Consider the following 10,501-nt stretch of genomic DNA (forward strand, 5'->3'; position numbering starts at 1 on the left):
CTCCTCTATCTCCAGAACAACAACATTTTCCCAGAATTACAACCAGATGTTTTCAATCATCAGTATCTAAGAACATAAACAATTGTGTATCGAGTGTGCAGTTATGTGAGATTGTCGTCCAGGCCAAAGAAAGTCCAAGTATCCTTATATGACCAGGAGGATGTTGCAACAATCTGATGTAATCAATTGGTTACTGTGGTCCGCCTGGAGCTGCAGCTATGCTGGTGGTTTTTTGCATGATAGAATATTACAGAGGAATGTGTCTTATTCTGCGTGCTCTAGAATACAAGATTAAGCAGATTTACTCAATGATAAATGATACATGATAATACTGATGATAAACTAATACAGACTAATGAAGTAATGATGAAATAATGACAGTGCATGTAAATGATAACAAAGTGACAGTAAAATAACATGTTTTTCTTGACAGTAACTAGTAACTATAATTAATTACTTTTTCAAAGTAACTTGCCCAACACTGGTAATGACAGTAAAGTTGAATCCTAAACATCTAAACAAAAGCTGCTACAGGAGAAGTTTTAGAAGGCCAGTAAAGAGAGCGTGGAGGCAGATGGAGGATGCCAAGTCCACTGAATCTACACACTTCCTGTTTCCACCTCATCCTTCCAGTGCTTTACAATGGCTGTATCCCAACTCAGGGTCTGCAGCCTTAAAGGCTGCATTTTAAGGCTGATTACGTCACAGCGACGCAACGAAGGCTGTCCCAATTCAAAGGCTGCTCGAAATGCGGCCCTAAAATGCGTCCATCATTTCCCTGAATTTTATCGATGTGGCAGTGTAGACTTCATGGCCCAATACAGCCCAGAATGCATAGCGCAAAAAACGGCGGAAGAGGGGCGCCCAAAGAGTAAACTTTAAGTAAGTACTGAATATTATGTCACTTATTTATGTGCAAATGTTTAATAACGAAGAACATGAAAACATTCCTGTTGGCCACATGTCGGCAAAGTTATGTGACATTAGTGACATTTGTACTAACTTGGTTTTAAAGCCTTTACTTTAAAATATACACCGTTCAATAGCTGAGCTTAATCTTACAGAGAATGTGATGATTTTATTTTTAAAGTAAGCACTGAGACAAATTTAGTAATGCAAACATATTAAAAGAACAATATTTGTGTCTTATATATAACACAGTTATATATAAGACACTAGCTGCCGGACACTGGCCCGGTGGCGCCAGTGTCCGGCAGCCTCGCCTCTGTCAGTGCGCCCCAGGGCGGCTGTGGCTACACTGTAGCTGCCATCACCAGTGTGTGAATGTGTGGATGATTGTGTATAGTGTAAAGCGCTTTGGGGTCCTTAGGACCAAGTAAAGCGCTTTACAAATACAGACCATTTTCCATTTATATACACAGAGAAGATTTAAGGTGACAGGAAATGTAAATAAATGCAGCTTGAATCTTTACTGCAGCTCAGTATTTGAAACAGAGTCATTCACTGCTGTAATAACTAATAATGACTGAAATGATAACTTTTTATATTGGCCATATTATATTTACATTACCAAAGTAAGATGACTTTAGTCTCATGAGCAACATGAGTTAATTGTTATTTACTAGCTAATCTTAAATGACTGTTCAGTACAGAAATGACGCCCAATAATCATGATTTCACAGTCCTGTGGTCTCAGCCTCAGATACTCAACTAATCAAAGCTCATGTAGAAACAAACAAACAAATGAACAAAAGATTTTCTCCTTCATTTCTGTCAAACAAAGCTGTATGAAACGTTTCCAGCTGTTAGTATCATGGTTGCTAGGCAACCTGGGCAGCGCGACAGAGGCTAGACCGTCCCATTTCAGAAGCCTCGCACTTCCGGCCTTAGCGGTCTTTGAGTACGCGGCCCTTGTGGACCGTTAAGGCTGCATACTTTAAGGCTGCAGACCCTGAATTGGGATGCAGCCTATACTCCCTGCTCTCTCTACCACAGCTGCCTTTGAACTTGCCTGGGCCAGGTCTGAGTCCAGCTTTGCCAGGTCACATGACACAGGGGTGTGCTCTGATGTCAGCAGGCAGGTCAGTGGAGCCCTCTGGTGATGGATATATGGCAGTGAAACAGGAGGAGGCCTGAGAACAGACAGCAGGCTTAACTAGCAGGACAAAGTAGCATGTGGTACTTGAAGGAGTCATCACAGCCAATCAGCTCTCAGGAAAATGGAACATCACATACATTTTCTCTTCTTTGATTTTCATCAATGTATTTCCTTTGATAGATTTTCTGTCAACACTAATGCCTGATTAGAAGCTCATAGGCAGTTCCTGTCACTCTACAATAAAACAATGAAGAGGCTGCGCTCTCTGCCCTCCCACTAGCTGACACAAGTAAACTGTGCTAAGATGCCCTACATGGACTAAGGTTCTTGGCCACATACATATAGATTTTCTTGGCTGTAGAAATCCTTGCCATGAAGCTCCCAGCGCACATTTTTGATGCTTCTGTTTGTGGCAGAGCAGGTTTGGAGCTCTGCAGAGCCTTGGTGACTTTTACTGACTATGCACCCCTACCCACATGTATGATTTAGATTTATACTTATGTGGCAGCTATTCACTGACTTGACAAAGTTATTTTAAATGATGTCATCAATTACACAAGTTTGTTTCCATGAAAACTAAAAGTGGGGAGATTCTTATGGGCTCAAAATGTGGTCATAAATATTTTGTACTTGTAAATCGGTTTTGTACTTGTAAAAAAGATTTGTATGTGTAAAAAAAATTTGTGCATGTGTAAAAAAGATTTGTGTGTGTAAAAAAGATTTGTGTGTGTAAAAAAGATTTGTGTGTGTGTAAAAAAGATTTGTGTGTGTAAAAAAGATTTGTGTGTGTGTAAAAAAGATTTGTATGTGTAAAAAAGATTTGTGTGTGTAAAAAAGATTTGTGTGTGTAAAAAAGATTTGTATGTGTAAAAAAGATTTGTATGTGTAAAAAAATTTGTGCATGCGTAAAAAAGATTTGTATGTGTAAAAAAGATTTGTGTGTGTAAAAAAGATTTGTGTGTGTGTAAAAAAGATTTGTGTGTGTAAAAAAGATTTGTGTGTGTGTAAAAAAGATTTGTATGTGTAAAAAAGATTTGTGTGTGTAAAAAAGATTTGTGTGTGTAAAAAAGATTTGTATGTGTAAAAAAGATTTGTGTGTGTAAAAAAGATTTGTATGTGTAAAAAAGATTTGTATGTGTAAAAAAGATTTGTGTGTGTAAAAAAGATTTGTGTGTGGACTTAGCCAAAAAAACCCTGCAAGTTACAACTACGAATTTTGACCCTATTTTTCTTCCTTTCATCTGATTGGTAAATGTCATGTCAATCACAAATGTAACAATCCAATCAGAGAACAGATGGGTTTGGCTCTCGGAGGGGCGCTTTTTTTGAACTGCAGGTCTTTGAAGGGAATAAATGCCCTTTTACATGCCAACCCAGCGTTTTCCTTCATCACCACGAAGGAAAACAGTCTGTTGTCGTCCGAGTTTGGTGATTGTTGTTTCACAGGTCTACGTGTTTAATACAGGGACTTCCACAGCCTTTTCAACAGCGCTGCGGACGCAGGGGGGGCAGGCAGTGTTTTGGAAATGACAGTCTTTGTTACAAAGCTTTCTTCGTTATGAATTAGCATACATGATTTTATTGAACATTTGAAGAACTAGCAAAAAAAACAGAAACTCTTGTAGTTCACATAAAGTCAGCGATAAAAACGACAAGGAGCAGGTGCATCTAGTACAGGTAGAGCTGCTGCAAAAACCCACAGAGCTCAGCAGCCAGCAACAAATTCTGGATCCTTGGCTTTTAGTTAGCAGTTAGCATTAGCAGCACATCCTGCCTCTGATGTGAAAGGACTTTTATGCTGCGCACTGTGACTCACAGCAATGGTCCTGGGTCAGCCCTGACTTTGTGTTAAACTAATCCTAAAGTAATAATGGTATTTCTAACCACTGACATACCACAACTTTATCTTTTCAACAGCTGCTGAAAGTAAGGGGACCTAACTGCTATCGGATATTTATATAGAGATTACCCTTCAAGGACCTGCAGTTCAAAAAAGTGCCCCTCCGACAGCCAAACCCATCTGTTCTCTGATTGGATTGTTTAATTTGTGATTGACATGACATTGACCAATCAGCTTAAAGGAAGAAAAATAGGGTCAAAATTCGTATTTGTAACTTGCAGGGGTTTTTTTGGGCTAAGTCCACACACAAATCTTTTTTACACACCCACAAATCTTTTTTACACATACAAATCTTTTTTACGCACGCACAAATCTTTTTTACACATACAAATCTTTTTTACGCATGCACAAATCTTTTTTACACATACAAATCTTTTTTACGCACGCACAAATCTTTTTTACAAGTACAAAATATTTATGACCACATTTTGAGCCCATAGATTCTCAAAAAAAGGAATGAGACGTGTAATTTGACTTATTTTGTTGTTTTGTGTGTGTGTTTCTCTGTGTGAAGTTTTGATGTGTATCTGAAAAACACAATTTCGAAAACACTGGAAAGACCTCAAAGACATTTTTCCTTTACTTTCTATGTAAACAAAAAATTTGATTTTATTTATTTTCTGCTGTGTTTTACTTGCATCTATTTGAAAGAGTGAGTGTAAACACACAAAAAATATATATTTTATGTGCTGGAATGTGCAGAAAATAGGTTTAAATATTAAACAAATTTCTTCCAGTCAGAGAATGTTGCATATAATTAAATTTTTGCTTGATGCATAAAGTTAAAAGGTTAAAACTAATAAAACAAGTTTTAAAAAGAGACTTTTCCATTTGATTACATTTTGTATGATGGATTATGTAGAAAAAGTAGAATTGGGCTGAAAGATCTATCGCTTTCTTACCTATTCAGGTTGTAAATCGTGTTTTTAAAAGTAACTAAGTAACTAAGTAATTAATTACTTTTAAAAATAAGTAATCAGTAAAGTGACTGGATTACTTTTTTGGGGAAGTAATCAGTAATTAGTTACTGATTACTTTTTTCAAGTAACTTGACCAACACTGGTGCACAGTGACACAAAACTCATTTAACAACGCAAACTATTTAAAAAATGATGTAGGCAGATCAAGGCAATGTTACAGATTCAGTAAGAACGGAAGTTTATCCTAATCCTTTAAATATGCAGGGCGTCACACTAACACCAGGGAAGGAGCGTGGGGGTGGCTTACTGGGTTGTTTTGTCAGAAGCCCGGGGTCTTTTGGAGTGTAATTTTTTCATAGTTAGATGCCTGGCTGACAACTGTATAAAACAAAAAGTACACACAATATTCGAAGGACATAGTGCACACCGTGGGAATTTACGACTGTGCGTGAATCCCCCCTGATATTGGTATGATCCGAGCTCAGGCACTAAGTGACTGAGCGAGGGGGCGGGGCAGCTGCTGCCAGCAGTGAGTGCGCTGTTGGAGAAACGGAGCCAGCCATACTAAGGAGAGCTTAAGTTTGACCAGGTACCAAAGCAAATCATTCATACCGTACAAATAATGTAAATATGACGGTGCATCACGAAAGATTGATATCAAACTGATCACTTGACCAATATTACGTTACTTGCTCTTCAAGTGAATCAACAAATGGCGAAATGAAAAGCCGAACAAATGCTATTTTTTTTTAGAGTCTTAGCTTACGTGTGTTTATTTCATATTTTCAGTTCTTACCCTCCCCGACTAAATCGGTTTCAGTTATGTACTGAAATATAAGAATGGACATTAGAGGGTTCTTTCAAAGAAAAAACTCAGGTAAATGTTATTTTATATATTATGCGTTGTATGTTGTTCAGTATATTTCTATGCAAAACAAGAGGGATTTCAGTACACAGCAGGATATTCACATTTGTAACCAGATATTTACATACACTTTAGGGAGAAAACATAAAACATTTTTACTGTACAACATCAATTTAGAGTAAACTTTTGTTTTAGATAAATATTGAAATATCTTTTGAATTAGTTAAATGTCAGAATAAAGAGAGACAGAGCTGTCTATTTTTTATCACTTTGATCAAATTTAGGAGTACATATACACTAAGTTTGTTAATTAATAAGAAAACTGCAGACGATTCCATTCTGAGCTGAAGAAGCTTCTGATAGGTTAGTAGAGTCCATGTGAGTAAATTGGTGGCACAGCTGTGGATGCATATAAGGCAAAACACAGAGCCTGTTTCTGTGACATGGGAAAATCAAGAGATGTCAACCAAAACACCAGGAAAAGAACTGTGGAGCTCCATAAGTGTGGCTCAATTTTGAATACAATTTGGTGCCATTTACAATTAAGAAATACAGACAGTTTCTCTCTTTACTCTTAAAGTTAACAAATATGTTTTTTATATTTATCAATCTAAAAAAATAAACATTTAGTCTGATTTGATGTTACAATTAAAAAAGTGTTTGTGTTTTTATCTGAAGAGTATGTAAATATCTGGTTTCAACTGTATATTTGATGATTGTCAGCACAAAGAGGGAGAGGGAGGAACAGAGAGGGAGATGGAGAATGAGGACAGAACAGAGATGGAACAAGAGCAGGTGAGACTCACATGTTAGTCAAATGGTTGTTTACCAAAAGTATCACCGTATCATAGGTACTCATGTATCTCGTACCTAGTGTTTCTTTTTAGGTTTGCTATTTTTCAAATTCTATATTTATTAAGTTATGCAGGCTTGTTTGCACAACAAGGCTCAATAATTATATAAACTTTTCTAAATCTAAATAGTGGACTTTGGTAGAATTAAAAAAATAAGTGTAGTGCAGGTCTATGATGATTTTTAGTGCTACTATCATCTAGTTCTGATTCTGGTTTTGTCTTTGTTAAATCCTCAGTAGTCCTGATTTTGAACTGTTGTAGTCCTTTTTTAATTCCGGATCAGTTCTGGGTCTGGTTGAATTGGGGTTTAGTCCTCATGTCTTGATACAGCCCCGATTTTATGTCCAGCATCGCTCTGTTATTATCAATTTGATTCGAAACGTGTCCAGTTTAATGTCTTAAACTAAACTGGCATTAAAGCTTCAATGAACTAAAGTGGTCCCTCTGAGTCAGCACCCAGAAAGCTCGTCTCTTTGAAAAATGTGGCCATAAATACGAGCGCTGCTGGGATCTTAAAACACTGGGGCTAAATCCAGACCTGAAATCTTTGTTTCACTCAGTAACAGCACCTTTTTAATATTATTGACTATATGTTATAGTCACATTTATATAAAATGTCAAACATCATACGTTAGCTAAAGGTTGAAGTCACAGAATTATACTGAACAACAATGCAATTTGAGTTTTTCTTGTTTGTACTTTATATTTGATTTACTGTAAGCAGCGGGAGTAAAAGCTAAAAAAAAAATAGTAAAGATATGAATGAATCTCTGCTCTTACAGCTTTTATAGTATGGAATCAGAACGATGCCACCTTAAAACGAAACCGAAAAAAATATTGAAACCGAAAAAAAATATTGTAACTGAAATAAATGTACTGAAAAATCTTGTATTGAAACCGAAAAAAAAATTGATAGTGAAAAACAAGTAATTGAAAAAAAATTTTTTGTTTTCGCTTACAATTTTTTTTTTTTTTTCGGTTTCAATCCATTTTTCGGTTTCAATCCACTTTTCAGTTTCAAACCATTTTTCAGTTTCACTCTGCTGGCACTGTTTTAGTGTACGGGGGCGCGCTGGGGGGCGGGGATTCCGACCCGCATGTATTTGCATATATTATAATGCTGACCAATGACTGGAGAAAACACTGACGACGCGGCTGCGGTCATGGACAAACTCGCACGTGTCTGTTCGGGAATGGCAGATGCCGAGAGGTCCAGCGTTTACATTACCAACTATTTCAAAGTGACAGCCTGAGGTGTTCTTCAGTAAATTGGACTACCGGACAGGAGGACCTGAGGCCCCACCGCATTATTTTTGGTAAGTTAAATGTGTTAAGCTAATCCGTAATTTAGGTCCTTAGCTAGCTACCTAAGGACCTAGCTAGCTAAAATGAGCACTCGGCTGTCGGGGAAACTTGTTTTGTAAAGTTCGTTTAGCTAACACGTGCAGGTGAATGAATTTACCCTGACTAAAGAAATCAAGAGAAACGCACCGGGCTGCTCAGTGACTAACCACGGTTACTGTACTTTTATTATGAGTATTATACTGTAAGAGCAACAGGCTGGACTCTGCTTCTGCTCCTGTGCAGACCTGATTATTAAATATGTGCAAACAGCAGCATGTTTTCTGTCGCTTTCCACATGTGGAAGGACATTAACGCCAACTTTTAAATTCCCCTCATTAGTCAATAGCTACGGATTAAATAGCAAAGCCCGATACTTATGTACTGAAACCAACTACTTCCGCTTGTCAGCTTAAGTTAAAATGTTACATTTTTCCCCTGATTATTTTTTTAGCTTTTTTTTTTACTGAGTTTGTTACAAATATTCAGGTTAAAAAACTGTCCAAATTATTTTTAATGAATTATGTTCACAAAGTCACATGTGCAGTACTCTGTACAGCTTGCATCCTTTAGGACAAATAATTTGAAGCATTAATATTTCTTGTTCAATACTGAGCTGATAACACCTCTGTATGTTGTGACCAGGATGCAGCAGCAGACTGAACCTCGACTGAAACCTGCTCCATCATCTCATCTTTGCAGATGTCCATTTATAAAGCATCAACAACTCAAAGGTAAACATGATATTAGAAAATGTGTTAGTAAGGCCTTTAAAACAAATAAAAAAAATAAACAGCTGTCGGCAGAACTGTAGGACTGAACAACTTCAGATCCCGAGTGTGAGGACTGAGAAGGATCAGCTCTATTTCTGATTTGAGAGATAAACTTGATATTTCAGTTTGTGATGATTCTGTTCTGTTTGTGATTACAGGAGCTGTCCTCAGATTCAGACCTCAGCACCACCCAGTGACAGCACACAGATCGTCCTATATCTATCTTTGTAGTAACTCCAAAATTAACTGAAGAAAACAGTACAAAGGTTAAAGTACCACATGTGCTGTCAGTGAAAGCTGCAGCTGTTTTATTGATAAATTTAAAGACAAAAAGTCAAAAGGATTAATCACCCCTGTAACTGTGTCACTATACATCAGCATTAACAGTACCTCAGTTTGGTGTTTCAGAAAACTGCTGATCTCAGACCTGCACAACTTCTGTTTTAAACACTGAATGTACTCAGCTACATGAAGACCACATGTTTTCTCTGACACAATTAAATAAAACCTGATTAAAGTCAAAGGTTGTTACTTGTATTTGAACTAAAAACTTGTGATCTGGAATTCTTTCACTGTTTTTTGACAATAGTGTGTTATTTATCATACTATCTATTACTATAAAGACACATCTCCTGGATGCACTGGTACGCATCTTCAGTGATGTATCCTAGGGTCATCAGGTGTTTCGGGTCTCACAACATCATACACCCTCGCCCAGGCGACCCAGCCGGGGGTGATCAGGCCCCGACTTGCGTACCAGTAGCTACCCACGGATCAGCCCTCTTAATCCACAGCCACCTTGTGGCTTTCTCTGCCGCTTCACTCACAGCCTGGATGGCCCTCTTCTTGGCTGCCCCAGCCACGCCCAGCCGGCCTAGAACTTTGCAGAGTGATCGTCCTGCAAAGCCCCTACATCCCACTTCTATGGGCTCATAGAAAGTCTTCCAGCCCCTTCCCCTGCACTCTTGCACTAGTTCCTGGTACTTTCCTCGTTTCCTTTCATTAGCCTCCTCAATCCGCTCTTCCCAGGGCACTGTGAGTTCCAGCATGATCAGCTGTTTTGAGGCCTCAGAAATAATTATCAAGTCTGGCCGGAGTGATGTTTCTGCAATGTTCTGAGGAAACTTTAGTTGTTTACCCAGGTCAGCCTGTAGCTGCCAATCAGAGGCTGTGTTGAGAAGGCCAGTTGTCAAATGTGGGCGCCCCTGGGGTTTCTCTCCAGCCTTAATAAAAGAGATTGCCTTCCTCGGAGCATGATGATGCTTGCTGATGCTGATTGCTGAGGCAATCTTTTCAGCAACTACTCTGAGCACCTGGTCGTGCCGCCAACGATACCGACCATCGGCCAGGGCCCTTGGGCAGCTGCTAAGGAGGTGTTCTAGGGTCCCTCTTCCAGAGCACAGGGGACAGGCAGGTGTCTCGCTCTTTCCCCACAAATGGAGGTTTGCTGGGCTTGGCAGAGTGTCGTATACTGCCTGCACTAGGAATCGGATCCGGTGGAAGTCTGCCTGCATGATGTTTGCCCAGGTGACCTTGCGCTGCAAGGTGCTCTCCCACCTTGTCCATGCTCCCTGCCGCTTAAGGCCTACAGCTCTGCTTACTCGCTCCTCCTCCACACCTGCTCGGACCTCTTCCTGGAGTAGCTGGTGTCTCTCCTTTCCCTGTGCCCTGCTGACCTGGGCCTTTGGGATGTACCCCAAGCCTGCTCCCCCTGTTGCTAAGACCCCCATTAGTGTTTTCTGCCTTAGGCGTGACTCCGCCACCTCAACTGCCTTCTCAGCCTTCCACT

The 10,501-nt window shown here is 39.1% G+C and overlaps 2 long non-coding RNA genes across 3 annotated transcripts; both read left to right on the plus strand.

The window, feature by feature from the left end:
* The first annotated feature begins 1,977 nt into the window (after positions 1 to 1,977).
* On the plus strand, positions 1,978 to 9,297 carry LOC309690219. 2 transcript variants are annotated; one of them, XR_014271669.1, is made up of 4 exons: positions 1,978 to 1,987; positions 7,809 to 7,914; positions 8,585 to 8,673; positions 8,871 to 9,297. It is a non-coding gene; the product is annotated as an uncharacterized lncRNA (long non-coding RNA). The 2 variants fall into 2 exon arrangements; XR_014271670.1 differs by lacking the exon at positions 1,978 to 1,987 and having other exon boundaries at positions 7,670 to 7,914.
* Positions 5,356 to 6,759, plus strand: LOC309690220. The gene is made up of 3 exons (XR_014271671.1): positions 5,356 to 5,468; positions 5,669 to 5,756; positions 6,468 to 6,759. It is a non-coding gene; the product is annotated as an uncharacterized lncRNA (long non-coding RNA).
* Positions 9,298 to 10,501: the final 1,204 nt, after the last annotated feature.

Source organism: Aulonocara stuartgranti (genome assembly GCF_965226115.1).
Source record: "Aulonocara stuartgranti genome assembly, chromosome: 16".
Taxonomy (NCBI): domain Eukaryota; kingdom Metazoa; phylum Chordata; class Actinopteri; order Cichliformes; family Cichlidae; genus Aulonocara; species Aulonocara stuartgranti.